Raw genomic sequence first — 15334 nt, 5'->3', positions numbered from 1 at the left:
CATACAGATCTCTTTATATGTTTGCCAAGATAATTTTCCAAGAAAAGCTAAAGATAAAAACTAAATTGGTGCAGCACAAAAACCGATGAATAGAACACGTTGGTCCCAATTTAAGGTTCACTGTCCTAAGTGAACTTTCCCTACAGTCTTCGCCAGCTCTTGTTAAAATGAGTTGTGATTGTGAGATGGAGATTACTCTGATGATTACTTAAAAGTTTGTATGATTGTGGATTGTATGACTTGGAGTTGAAATTATGCTTGTGCAGTTTTATTTTGTGAGAATGTACTTGTATTTTGCAAAACAATGTCTGACATTAAGGACGTAGTTGATTGGTTTATTAGCAGCTTTATGTAGTTTGTACTATGTAGTTTGTACTATTCTAAGGGGGAGTCGTTATAGAATCGGATACGTTTCACATTTACCATTAAGTTCAATCAGTAAACCCATGTTTGTAGCATGTGCACACACTTGCCATCTAGTGCTTGGCTCTAATAGTTCAGTAGTTTTTCTTTGAAGAAGGAGTTTTGGTTTTGAAGTTACTCTTGATCACTCCCATGTAAACCACAATGCACCAGAATGCAGATTCCACTTTAGGTCGTCTCTTTCCACCGTCCTGTTTGGACGTGTTTCCATAGGTTTGCGACTGCTATTCATCACATGCACTACTCTTAGCACCAGATAACCGATCCATCGCAATTTAAACAGATTGAGAAAAAAAGTCAAGAAAGAATCCTTTCTTTGACTGCCAAGTCAAAGCATTTAACAAGCTTGGTGCCGGATTGCATAAAAATGACTGATGTGGGTTGGAGAGTATGGAGGATAAAAATGTTGCCCCTCTTTTAATAGTGAATTTCTGTGGTCAGATTAGCTTTGGGTTAGTAAAGTTTTCTTTCCGAGGACTACAGTGAGGCTGCCTGTTCAGCATGTAATGCTTTTAGATCAAATGGATAGCATTTAGAGAAAGGTGCTGCAGGCATTATTCCACAGTTTAGCACCAGAACTCAGCGTCTGTATCTGCTGTGTTCACCAAGGACATTGAAGAGCTCCATTCTGATGACAAAAGGAATGGTGCATGTGTGCATCCGCGATTCTGGATGATCTCCAGAGGTTATAACTGGCTCAAGAGTATTCACAACAGTCACATTTTCGAACTAGGACTCGCTAGTAAAGGAAGTTCCATGGACATTGCCTAGCACACATGAGAAATAATGTGCCTCTTTCATAACTTCGAGATAGATAAGGGTGAAAAAATCCTATCTCTGCCCACAACATACTCATACGTTCTTAGAAGCTACCTCAAATCTAGTAATAGGCAAATCATACCCATTCATCTAGAGAGCGGCAGTGAGCAAAATAATGAAACTGTTGGGGATGATGGCAACATGTACTGCACTGTCATCAAACACAAGTTTACACAAGTTCCTACTACCGGGGTTCCTTTTAAGACACTGGTCACAGGTGACTAGGAATGGAAAGAGTGGTAGTAATGGAAAGATCCAGTGTGGGTGAAGGCTAGTGTTCAGCATGAGCTTAAGTCATGGAATCAATCAAACAAACATGTTAGTCAGCAGGTACTCGTCAGTACAGTTACATCCCTCGTAGGTTCGAGATCACACATGAGTAGCTCGACATTCCAGGGCAAATTGGCACCACAATAGTAGAAGCACTTGACACTAGTCAATTTGCCATCAAGTATAGCTTTTGGCGGAGCACCTCTCATTGCCTGGACAACGAATTTGTAGGTCTTCTCACCAGTAATTGGCAAACCCAGGAGTGGGAAATAAACACACCATTACTTCCAAACTTGGAGCACCCTTTTCTTCACATATGAGAATTCAAATTGGCAAATTGTTGTGTCAAGGGGTACCTTGACTTGACTTGATCCGCTCATACAGCACTGCAAGTTCAGAGAACTCAATAATGAAGAAGCCATGCATCTTCTGACACCGTATGGTGCAGGAAACGCTCAGTTTGGAGAAAGTACTCATGGCTTCAAGAGCTGAGGAATGTGCTGATCGACTGGCTGCTGATATGGAAACTGGAACAGCCCAAAATGAATAAGCATAGAGGATGAAAATTATTCGTAAGCAGAAGGCAGAGGCTCACAAAGTGATGTCTCCGAAAAACAGGAAATTATGTATCTGCTGTGGATTCTCCTTTCCACATGAATGTAAATGTCCTGCTATCAGACAGGTATGTGTGGGAAAGAAAACCATTTCATAACAGTTTGTAAAGAGAAACTCAGTGTGTCACAGAGAGACGAGAAGATGGATGCCATAAAGTTCCAGAATCACTCTAGCCACTCCCGGAAGGCCAAACGGCAACACTGACTGAGGTAAGTGGAAACTAAACAAAGTCAGTCGTCCTCAAATTCATCATCCAAAGGTACGTTAACATCATGGGTGGCAGTCACAGACCGATGTGCGCAACAGTGGCGTAACAGGCTCCAGCAGGTCCCTCAGTGCGGGGGGCCCCCTCAACACGATACTCTGGCTGGATAGCTCCTGATTGAGTCTGGAGGGGGCGCCTCCACTGTAGTGTAGTCCCTATATTCCCAATAGGCTCTGCGCATTGGAATAATATATCCTATAGATTTGACGTAGGACTTAGGTCAATAGGTCTCTATTGAATATACTTACCTTAATTGTGAGTACCAGCTAGCTCAGAAGTCACTAGAAACTTTCTCGAATTCACAAGAAGGGATTAGTTTCTGACAACCGCATAAACATGACAACTTTGTTTCCCAGGAATAACCATATATCTCTGAGTCGTGGAAACAATAGATAAGTATTTCACTCAGTCAATCGTGCATGCTTCGTTTCTACAGAGTTGCAGAGAAATAGTGAGACTGGCGTTTTCAATAAAAGGTTTATTGAACAGTCTTCTTTCTCATGCAAGAGATATGAACTGCTGCAATCGTTAGACAGAATGCAAAGTATAATGCGTACAGCGAGAATATTATTATGAAATAATACTGTAACAGCATGGTATGATTTCTAAGCCATAAAATACATACATAAAAACATAGACTAAAATACTCAACTAGTGCTTCTAAAATACGCCTGGCCCAGTGTACCTAACCTAGGTCTAATACGAGGGAAGAAGTAAGTATTGTTTAGCATAGGTTTTTAGTTCTTTGCCAAGAATCTACCAAAGGTTTCTCTAGGTTGTAATCCGCTCCATACCTTAGAATGAAAGCGGTTGGTATCTCTTTCTCGGGACTCTATTTCCCAACACCCCGCAAGGGGAGTCGGAAATAATGGGGCTGAATTTCTCAGCAGAGGAGGGCAGCTTCCTGATCAGTGCTTCAACTGGAGAGTCTGCATCCTTCGGCACTTGCTGTAGTGATCTGCGTCGGGTAAGTAGGTAGTTTAACTGCGCCGAACCACCGTGCTTTGCCATAGCAAGTGAAGGTATATTTATACCTTGAAGGTGTTTAGGAATGCCACGTTTGACTTAAAGTCGGGCATATGAATGAACCCCTAAGGAATAGATGTTCATTGTAAAACTAACTGAGTTTTTGGAGAAATCAATATTCAAGCAAGGGGAAGTCCCTGATGGCTTAAGCTGGTTGTCCAAGAAATCGTTGTGACGTTTGTTGAAAGGATGGAAGTAGCCATGCCTGTATTTGGGTAGCTTGGGCTATGCCTAAATAAGGGCTTGATTTCTATGCCTATATAAGGGCAATGTGAATTGTACCTATATAAGGGCATGAATCGGGAAAATTCAATTGGAACCTAAAACGCCACACAACACCACATACCTTGCAGGGGGTCCCCTCAAGTTTTATTACGCCAGTGGTGCACATGTAGGATTGGCCTCTTGCAAAGAACATAAATATAAAAAGAATCGCCACATGAAGCAACATAGATCATTTGGGCAATATCTTAAAATTAAGCTGAATATGAATAGTTGTCTTTTAATATTGGCAGTGGTGTGTCGATAAACATCATGCTGGCAGAAAAGTACAAAGAACTGTTTCTGGTACCATTTCTCTCACCATCAAGAACCAAGGTGTACACCTGGCAGCCCCTATGCCTTTTCAGAGTCAAGGATCCTTTGTAGCAATCATTCAGCAGAAGAAATTGACAGTGCAATTGCCAATTCATGTCCTCCAGGGTATATCCTCGTCTGCATGCTTGTTAAGCTTTGATACTGCTGTTGAGATGTGACTGATCTCTATTAACTACAACGTCAATGCTCATTTCTGAAATAGTGAGTAAATTCCTGATATTGCTTCATGGACTTGGGAAACTTAAGACAATGAAGGCACAGCTTCACATTAATGAAGACATTTTCTCTGTTGCCGAGCGACACGGTTGAATTGCTTTTCACTTACAGGAAGCCATTGAGAAAGAACTAGAGACCCTGTTAAAGCATGACATCATCGTACGCGCTACTGGACAGTGGAGGTACAGTGCACATTTGTGTTAAGCGACAGGCCAACAGCAATCGAAAGCAAAAGACATCTACCTCCACAGGCTGCGGATATGTTCACGCAACTGAATGGCGCAAAAGTTTTCTCCCGCCTTGATTCGAACAAAGGGTACCATCAACTTGAACTGGATGAAAACTGTTGGCACACTACTAATTTTATAACTCATATTGGTTTGTTCAGATATAAGACTCCGTTTTGGTGTGTTGCCACCTGCAGAAATGTTTCAATAAGTCATTCGTCGAATAATTCAGCCGGTTACTCTTGCCTTTAACTACAGTGATGATGTATTGGTGTATGGGGCTACACGTAAGAGCATAAGGCACTCACACAAGTATGGCGTCTGCTTGCTGATACAGGTTCCACACTAAATGCAGAAAAGAGTGAGTTTCACAAAAACAGACTTAAATTCTTTGGGCATATTTTCTCTGGATAGGGAATGACTCTTGGCCCCTTAAAGATACAAGCATTGATGTCTACTTGCCTTTTGTAAGATGTGACCATGCTGCGATCTTTCCTAGGCATTGCTAGCTATTGCTTCAGGTACCTTTATGAGTTTGCTACTGTGAGTGCCATTCTAAGAGAACTAACTAAGCGAGGTGTGCCATTTGAATGGCTATCTGAATGTTAACGAAGTTTCAAACAAATAAAGCATGCCATTGAAAATTCAACTAAAATAGCTTAATTTGATCCTACCTAAATTGCATACTGAAATTGTGGTAGATGCAAGCCCGGTGCGATCTTTGCCCAACACAATGAACAACACGTTGCTCAGAGACACATTGTGGCATATGCAAGCCGGAGTCCATCTCAGACCGAACATGCTTATTCTCTACCTGAGAAAGAAAGCTTAGCTGTAATATGGGCGTGTGAAAACTTCCATGTGTTTCTGTACGGAAAACATTTCACCCTCGTCTCAGATCATCAGGCGTTGCTCACTATTTTCAAAAATCTGAAAGCTAACATGTCCCCTCACATTGAGAGCTAGGGGTTGCAGCTGCAGGGGTATGATTACACCATTGTGCACAAGCCGGGGTAGGATGAAAACCCTGCAGACTACTTTTCACGAGTGCCACTACCGCGTTATTGCACAGCATCCAAAGCAGTTGAGGCCTGCATCAATTTCTTAGTGAAGTCCAGTGCAACTGTAGCTCTTTTTATTGAACAGATTCTAGCAGCTACTAGCACTGACGGCGAGATGCTCAAACTCAAAGAAATAATTGCTACACCATCATGGAGGAAACCTGCTCGATCTCTTACTGATGACGTTGAGTACCAGAAATTCAAATATGTTCAGGAAGAACTTTGTTACAGATGATGGTGTTCCCCTGAGAGAGGTACGAATAGTTATTCCTGAAAGCCTGAGGCAACAACTTATTGAACTGGCACACGAAGGACATCGTGGCATTGCAGTCAGTAAAAGAGCCCTCAGGGATCGAGCGTGGTTCCAGCTCTAAGATGAACGAGTTGAAAGAGAACTAGAAGTTTGTCATTGGTGCAACTGTCTGTCTCCCAAAATGACTTTGCACCCGCTGAATAGGTCCGATCTTCCTAAACATGCCTGGGGAGAATTGCGGTTGACTTCTTCAGATCTCTCAATAATGCACATCATCTCAATGTAATTGTTGATGAGTACTCACATTTTGCTCTAGTGGAAGACTTTTTATCAACCACACATGACAGTCATTTAGAGGCTGCATGGGCTTTTCCTTCTATTCTGAAATCTGATATTGGTCCACCTTTCAACAGCAGAGAGATCAAGGACGTTTTTTAATCGTTTGAACATCAAACATAAGAAAAGTATACCTATCTGGCCACAGGCAAATGATGTTGTTAAAGGATTTAGGAGTACATTGAAAAGGGTGGTTCAGCTTGCTGCTCTGGAAGGAATCGACCAAGTTAGCTTTATGCCCAGCCCGCCTTCCCTACTGTTGCACTCCTCATTCCACGACCAGAGAAAGTCTGCCTACCTTGCTGTTCGGTAGAGCTCTTGGAACAAGATACCACAGCATCTGCATCTTCCTATCCTTTGGTCTGGCTCAACATCAGATTTCTGCATCCTTGTCCTGGTGCCTACATTTACCTGATCCAGTGTCAGTTTCTTCCTCCACTCTAGTCTGTGACTGCTATGCTACTGTTTGTTTTACTGTGTCCACATTTCCTATCCATGTGCTCATGTCTCCGTCTCCTGTTTCAATGACTCCCTGTCTTCGTGTCTGTTTCCCAGTGACAGTGACCATGTCACCATGCTCAAATGTCTCCGTGACCTAATATGCATCTGTGGCTCTCTCTAAAGGCGTTTAACCCATGTGAATGAATGGACTAGAGTTTTATTGTATAATGAATTAACATCATTGCAATCACTACACAAAAATAGCAGTTGCATAAAATCTATAAAATTACAGCTACTGAAGATTGGTTTCTAGGGCCAAACAGCTTACTCACATGTGCTGGAGGCAGCTCCAATTTTATTACAAGTAATTAACATAAGTTTCAAAAAGACACCCGTCATGGGGGGATGAGGGAGCGGGGTCGTGTCAGATAAGCAGATTTTAACAGCTTCCTCACATGACCAAATGATTAAAAATTGGAACTTGGTTTTTAATAAAATCTTCTGTCTGCGATCAAGGATTTAAACAGACGTAAAATATGAATCTGGGACTCCTTTTGCTAATTGCACAATTGGCATTGAGTATTGGTATCACAATTTAAATTGCTATGTCGATAGCCTTTAAAAGGAATCTCAAAGAATCTGTATCTAATTATCATGTACTTTTGGAATAAAGTAAACAGATGAATAAAGAATAGATGCCATTAATTAAATTTGCACGTGCTGCTGCCCAGCCATTGAAGATTTATTTTCCTCGGTCTATATAAATCTTCATGGAAAGAGAGAAGTCTGGCTTGTTTCATATATAGTTGCCTAACCTGTGGGGCTGACCAGGTTTTCTCCAAATGGTAGATTTTGTAAAGCTGAATACAAATAGTTGCGTTTTTTCTCCTTAATAAAGTTTTTCCTCCGAATTCCCATCATGGATTGAGGCAGAGTTGCTTCCATGTAGGACAAATAATTTGTCTGAAGAAGGGAAACCTGGCATCAAAGGTTGAATTACAGTTGCACTTGTGCTTTTGATGTGGAGTCTGGAAGATGGGAAAGATTCTGTACACCTGGTATTGTGCTAAATCTGTCTGTCCGATTAACTTCTAATGAAACACGATCATGGCAAACATGCCTGTCACTGCACGAAGCATTGGTAGAATAGGACCAGAGAGATTGTTAAATAACTGTATGTGTCCAACTTTTAAGGCGATGGCCTTGGCTTTCAACATCTTTAACTCCATTGTCAATCCATCCCTTTCTTCGAGCCACATTCCCAAATATTTTTATCTTTTAAATCGTTTTAGGGGGATGTTGCCTAACTGCTGCCTTTTTTTTAAAAGCTTTTCCTAATACGCGACTATTTTTATTTTTTCTTTATTGATGCTTAGGCTATTTTCAGGGCAGCATTTATGTAGAGAGAGCACAGCATTATGTAGACCCGTAGTGTTTTTCACAACTGGTGGAAGCAGTGGCAGGAGGAAAGCAGGCGAGAAAGAAGTGCCTGTGGCTGCCTGTCCCTGACCTGGCTCTGCACAGTAGGCTGATGCTAGGCGTGAGCGATGAAACCTTGGCCAGCTGATGCGTTTTATTGCAGCCAGGATTTATGATGTGTAAGCACTGCTGTGTTTTTTCACAACTGGAGGAAGCAGGGGCAGGAGGAAAGCAGACTAGCAGGAAGAACTTCCTGTGGAGGCCTGTCCCTGCACAGCTGGGCCTAGTTCAAGAGGTGTAACTTGGCAACAACCAGCCATCCGTAAGGTGGGGAGCCTAGGTACAGATTCTGACAGCCCGAAACCCCACAAGAAGCTGCGTCCCACGCAGGCCTGGATAATATATACTTAAACTTTAGCCCTTTCGCGAGACGTCCTTCGGAGGTTAAATCAGGGCTCCTCTCACGAGGTTAAGATTGGAGCTGTGCTTTCGTAGAGCTGCAGACACTTAAAACATGTGTATTTCCAAGTGGAATACTCTGCTAAAACAGTTTTTGTTGATTTAAGACCGAAAATGAATAATGACGATTAAAATAAAGTGCTGCAACAATGCTGCAGAATTTCAGTTTTTGTGCCTCAAAATTTCAATTTTTGTGCTGCAAAATTTGCAAATCTATGCTGCAATATCCTAGGGGTTTGACTATACAAGAGAACTATGCTGCACGAAATAATAATACAAAAACACAACATTCTGGGGAAAGCTAAAACTCTAATTGAGTGAAAGATTCAGCAAACAATGTGAAATAAAAACGGAAACTAAATCGCTGCCATGGATCACCTGAATATTTATTACAATAATCGCTCAGAAATTTTCAGTGTTGTTCCCAGTAATGTTAAGTGAATGAATATAGAGCTTAATAGGGACCTGTTTTATTGTTTGTTCTAAAATATTTTCTGGCCCTGCCTATGAAGGATCTTAAACTGTTGCAACTGCAGGCTCTCAAAGATAGCCAGCTTCCTGGGTGCCTGTAAGCGGGCTAGAGGGAATCTCGGAGACTTTAAGTTGTGGTAACCCAGTTTTTATAGGCTTTAACTGTTTCTTTCACCTTGGACTGAGTCTATAGTAAGGTAGCGAGGCTTCCTGCTCCTTGTCGGAGGATATGCACCCTCTCAGAAGGGCTTTTCCTCTTTTCCTCCACTCCAGGGTGCTCACAGGGCGGAGTATGCGGAAAGGAAAAGACAAAGACCTGATTCAGTCGGGTGTCCCCATATATACAGTGCTCAAGGGAAAGGTAGTGAGGAGTCACACGGTGCCCAAACAAATAAACAAAACAGTAACTGGTTACTTCGTGCCGGTAGTGCTCAGGAAGGGGAGTGACTGGGTGTCTCGCCGGTGCGGTTACGGAGGTTTAAACACCCTTCCTCCCCGCCCAACCCGAGATACGCGCCTGTACCTGAGTGAGCCACGCTTCTCCTGAAGCGTGGCTGGGCGATGCGCCATGTCGTTGGCCATCAGTATATCCCTTGTTGTCATTTGTAGAGCATTTCCCTTCTCGGTTCCGGACGGGCCCCCCTCGTCACAGTGCCATTTTCACCACAAGCCATTTGTTATCTTCAAGTGGTTTAGTGTCCTCTTCCCATTATGCTACAAGTGTCACTAAAAGGCTAGGAGGGTTAATCACTAGTTCTTTGTAAATCCTCACCTTTTTAGGGCTCGCCTAGCGACGCAGCGCATGCGCTGCTCGCCTTGGTGAGATCTATTGTTGTCGGTTTCCTGGCCGAAGGGGGACAGGACATGTGCAGGCGTAGGGCTCATGCATTCAGCCCAATGCGCATGACACGCTTTCACTTTACCTCCTTTCCCCTGTCTGCTCCAGATTCACAGGGCTCTCACATCCTGTATCTGTTGTTCGCTCGCCCCTCCGCCAAGATGCTGCAGACAGTCCATGAGTGGTTCCTTTTTCTATCAGCAAATCACTGGAGTACCTATTTTCTTCCTCTACCCCATGTAAGCCTGCTCCGTCACATCCATGCTGCCTTGCTCTCTGTGTTGCGCAGTACCTCAGCTAGTTTTAATTGGGTTGCAGTGGGTGGGTGTCATACTAGTTTAATGATACATTGAGCTGTGGAAACCCTTAAGGTACATCAGAGGGTTAACGTATCGGCTTCCTTGGATCCTTCAAAGGTTGATAAACTTGTACCATTAAGTAATTAAACACTTTTGGATTCCGAAGTAGCGTGCTACTCGCCGAAATGCGATTCGATTCCTCGTCATGGGTACTACATACTATATAAATGCAATTATAATTACAATATGGATAGTAGAAACTTTTTGCTGCCTTACAGCATAAGCGGTACAAGAGTGTAAAACAAAAAAATTAATATGAGCGTTCTAATGCAGAGATCAGGTTTGGTTTGGGGGTCTCATTGGAAAGCTTTAGGGTGAAACTGAGTCAGATAAATAATAACATATTGTCCTGCTACCTCCTGTTGGGCTTTTGGCTAGCACGTGTTTTTGCAGGCATCTGAAGCCAAACTTATGTGCAGGTTTACAGCAGCCTACCCACAGCTATTAGGCGCACGCACTCAACCTACCGAGCAGACTTGAAAATGAGCGTGAAGGGCCCACTGTCACTTTACTCCGCGTTGTAAGGACAGAGAGGGCAGGAGCAGTGACCGGAACTCCCGCCCTTCCTTCCTGCGCAGACACGGGTTCAGCTCCTGTATAGAGTAAATGAAGCGCGGTGGTTCCTTCTGTGGCTTGCTCCAGCAGGCAGGGTGCTGAGGCCTCCGCTCGCATATTGTCCTCCCGGTGAGTCGCACTGCACAGGCCCGGCCTCAAGGCCTTCTGCAGGGCATAGGCTCGCGCTCTGGACGTGCAGTCCCTGTGCATTCTCCACCGTCTATCTACCTCTGCCGTCTGTACCTCTGCCTCAGCTCTACTTTGTCTCCTTCTCCGTTTTCCCGCTCTGTCTAGTTTTTACACACCCAGCGTCTCTTTGCCAATGGTTCTCCCTCCCCAAACCAGAGGTTGAAGTGCATAACAAATGTCTGGGAACTCTGATCCTGAGTGCAACCCGTGCTGCAGAGTGTAGTGTAGTTCCTATATTCCCAATAGGCTCTGCGCATTGGAATAACATGAACGATAGTTTAGACGTAGGTCTTAGGTCGACTAGGTCTCTATTGAATATGTTAGGCTTAATTATGAATGCCAGCTGGCTCAGAGGTCACTAGAAACTTTCTCGAATTCACAAGAAGGGATTAGTGTCTGAAAACCGCATAAACATGACAACTTTGCTCCCCTAGAACAAGGAGTATATCTCCAGAGTCGCGGTAACAATAGATAGCTATTTTACTCAGTCAATCGTGCATGCTTAGTTTCACCAGAAGTGCAGAGTAACAGAGAGACGGGCGTTTTCAATAAAAGGGGTTATTTATTGAACAGTCTTCTTTCTCATGCAAGAGAAGTGAATTGCTACAATTGCAATACTTGTCATAAAGTAAAGTGCGTACAGTAAAAGGGGTATTACAAAATAATACTGTAAAAGCATGGTATGGTTTCTAAGCCATACGGTACTTAAATTGGATAAAATACATACAATGATAAAATAATGACTAAACGTACTCAACTGGTGCTTCTAAGATACGCCTACCCCGGTCTACCTAACCTAAGCCTAGTACAGGGAAGGAGTAAGTGAGATGTAGTTTGAGTTAAGATAGTTTCTGCCAAGAATCTAAATCAAGAATTCTCTAAGGGTCTAATCAGCTCCGTACCTTGGTTATAGAATGAAGGAGGTCTTGTATCTCTCTCTCAGGACTCGATCTCCCAGTAACCCGCAAGGGTGACAGGGAAACACTGAAGCTGGATTTCTCGGCAGGAGAAAAGACAGCGTCTATCTCAGTGCGTCAGCGGGAGGGTCGGCTTCCTTTGGCACTCGCTACAGCAAGGCGTCGGGCAAGTAGATAGCCGATCTGCTCCAAACCACCGTGTTTTTTGCTAGGGCAGATGCTGGTATATTTATACATGGAAGATGCCGAGTTTGACGTAAGGTTGGACATAAGACGTCACTAAGAACTCAGTTCTTTCAGGACTCCAGGAGTTCTAGGACAAATCAATACAGAAGCAGGGGGAATTCCCGGGCTGCTGGAGGCTTGGTTTGTTTAAGAACACGTTGTGCTTTCTAGGAGTCTATGGGAGTAGCCTTGCCGTATTTGGACTGCATATGGGTATGATTCTTTTTTTTAAAATTTTTTATAAACATTTTTATTTGCATTTTAACATGGTACAGTAAAACAGTCCTGTCATCATCGGCCCCAATGCCCCGCCTGCCCCCCCTTCACCCCTCCCCCAGGAAAAACAATGTTTCAATGCTTATCACACACCCTTTCACCTGCACAATCTGTAGGCTTTGCCGTTCCGTGCCTCCCATGTTCCCATGCCCCCCCGGTGGCTGTGTGTACTTCCTTCTCTCTCTCCCCCTCGTTCACAAGCCCCCATCAAGACTGATATTTTCTCCACTTATTCCAGACCCTGCCAAACTTTTTCGGGCAGCCCCTCGCCTTGTATGTCACCCGTTCAGCCGTCATGTATAGGTCGACGCCTCTTCTTCATTCCTCACTCCCCGGTGTCGTGGCTGCCCCCCAGTATTTTGCCACATCTCTCTTCGCTACTACTAGTGCCTGGGTCAAGAAGATCAACAATGGGCGGGTGAGGTCAATATCATTAGTCATACCAAGTAGTACTAGTTTGGGGTCTCCTGGTAAAGTGGTTTCCAGTACCTCCCCTAGTTCACTTAGTATCTCTCCCCAGTATGCCTGAATCTGTGGACATAGCCAAAGTACGTAGAAGAAATCTTCCCCCTCTCTACGGCATCTCAGACAATTTGTGTCTCCTATCCTACCCATTTTATACAGGCGCACGCTGTCAAAATAGGTTCAATGGAGTATGTTAAATTGAATCAACCATAGCCGGGATTTAATCGCTACTTCTCTGGGATGCATGAGGACCGTGTCCCAGTCTATCTCATCCATGTCACCCACTTCACTTTCCCATTTCCTTCTGAGTGCTCCCAAATCTTCTGGCATATTATTCATAAGGGTCCTGTATGTAAGCGACACCGCTCTCTCATGTATGTGTTCCTGTAGTAGACGGCCCTCCAAAGGCGCATATTCCGGGAGTGCGTCCACCTGGATATCCTCCGCTCGCCACGCATGGCTCAGTTGGGCATATTTAAGAAATTGCGTAGAGCGCATGCCATATTCACTCCTAAGGGCTGGGAACGAATTCAATTTTCCTTTCGCTATAATATCCCCTAGCGTTGAAATCCCTATACTATCCCATCCTGTAAATCCTTTTAATTTATTCAATTCCGGCAACCACGCACAGTGCCATAAAGGAGTCTGTCTCGTATGTTTTTTGTCCCATCCGATAGCCCTATTCGCTCTGTACCAAAGCATCAGAGTGAGCCTGGTGGCCGGTAGTAATCTCGTTGTCCCTTTGCCCCCATACAAATAATAATAGTAGGGGCGGGTACCCATCGCGTGTCTCTCTAGCGCATACGTGGGATGTGAGGCCGGAGCATGGAGCCAATCATTAATGGTTACCAGGTGTTCCGCCCAATAGTAGGCTTCAGCATTAGGAAGTGAGATCCCTCTGCTGTACTGGTGCCTTTGTAGGGTCGACAATGCTACTCTAGGCTGTTTACCGAGCCATAGAAAGGAGCGGACTTCCGCGTTGATTTCTTGGAACACCCTACGCGGAAGGGGGTAGTATTCATTCTGGAACGCGTAGAGGAACTTGGGCAATGTCATCATTTTGAATAGGGCCGCGCGACCCAGAAGCGTGAGGGGTAGGAGCCGCCATCTATTCGCATCTTCTATGAAAGTGCGCAGAATCCGTCTGACATTCGTGTCATACGATGCCGATCTGTCTAGGGTCATAAAAACTCCCGGGTAGGTGAAGCATTCCGAGGTCGTTTGTAACCTTTCTGGGAGGTTCAACCACTGATCCAGTCCCCTTGCATCGTAGAGCACCGACTTGTGCCAATTTATCTCATAACCGGCATATGCTCCGTATTGTTCCAGGTCCGAGAAGAGCACCGGTATCGTTGTCTCCGGGCTCGTAATGTAAAGAAGGACGTCATCTGCGTACAAAGATATTTTTTCTTCCGTTGCATCAGCAGACCCCAGACGGAAACAATATGGGTATGATTCTTATGCCTTTATAAGGATATGATTTGATATAACCGCATAAGGGCATACATCGGGAATATTTAAATAGGGTCCTAGATTCGTTTACAACAAGAGCACCACACTAGAGTAGCAGATAATACTCCCCTCCCTCTCCCCCCCCAGACTTTGCTTACCCTAACAACATCACCCACACACCGTGACTCAATCAATCAATCAAGAACTTGTAGAGCACACTACTTACCCGTGAGGGTCTCAAGGCACTGGGGAAAGGGGGGGGGGGGCGCTACTGGTCGAACAGGCAGATCTTGAGTAGCCTCCTGAAGGTCAGCAGGCTTTGGGTCTGTTGTAGGCTCAGTGGGAAGGTGTTCCAGGTCTTGGCGGCGAGGAGGGAGAAGGATCTGCCGCCGGTGGTTGTTCTTCGGATGCGAGGGACGGTGGCGATGGCGAGGTCGGCGGAGCGGAGCTGGCGGTTGGGGATGTTGAAGAAAAGTTGTCTGTTGAGGTATGCTGGGCCGGTATTGTCGAGTGCCTTGTGTGCGTGGATGAGGAGTTTGAAGGAAATCCTCTTGTTGACGGGGAGCCAGTGCAGGTTTCTCAGGTGGGGGGTGATGTGGCTGTGGCATGGTACGTAGAGGATCAGGCGTGCAGAGGCGTTTTGAATGTGTTGCAGTCGTTTGAGCTTGGCCGGGGCTCCTGCGTAGAGGGCGTTTCCATAGTAGAGTCTGCTACAGACGAGGGCCTGGGTGACTGTTCTTCTTGTTTCTGTCGGGATCCACCTGTAGATCTTGAGGAGCATGCGGAGGGTGTTTAGGCAGCAGGAGGAGGAGACTGCGTTGACTTGCTTGATCATGGAGAGTGTTGAGTCGAGGATGACTCCCTGGTTGCGTGCGTGGTCGGTGGGTGTCGGGCAGTCCGCAGTGCCATTGGCCACCAGGAGTCTTCCCAGGCTGAAGGGTTGGAGCCGAGGATGAGGACCTCCATCCTGTCCGTGTTCAGTTTCTGTCGGCTGATCTTGATCCAGTCAGCGACCGCCTTCATTCCTTCGTGGAGGTTTGATTTGGTGGTGAGAGGATCCTTGGTGAAGGAGAGGATCAGTTGAGTGTCGTTGGTGTAGGAGATTATGTTGAGGTCGTGCTGTCGGGCGACGTGTGCGAGCGGGGCCATGTAGATGTTAA

General features: G+C 44.8%; 1 protein-coding gene across 1 annotated transcript in view; it reads left to right on the top strand.

Moving 5' to 3' along the window:
* Positions 1 to 15334, top strand: part of SORT1 (sortilin 1) — a 666378-nt gene that overhangs the window by 312323 nt on the left and 338721 nt on the right. The gene's annotated exons all lie outside the window — the stretch shown is intronic.

The sequence above is a fragment of the Lissotriton helveticus genome, chromosome 5_1 (assembly GCF_964261635.1).
Source record: "Lissotriton helveticus chromosome 5_1, aLisHel1.1, whole genome shotgun sequence".
Taxonomy (NCBI): Eukaryota; Metazoa; Chordata; class Amphibia; order Caudata; family Salamandridae; genus Lissotriton; species Lissotriton helveticus.
This window is presented reverse-complemented; position numbering and strand designations above follow the sequence as displayed.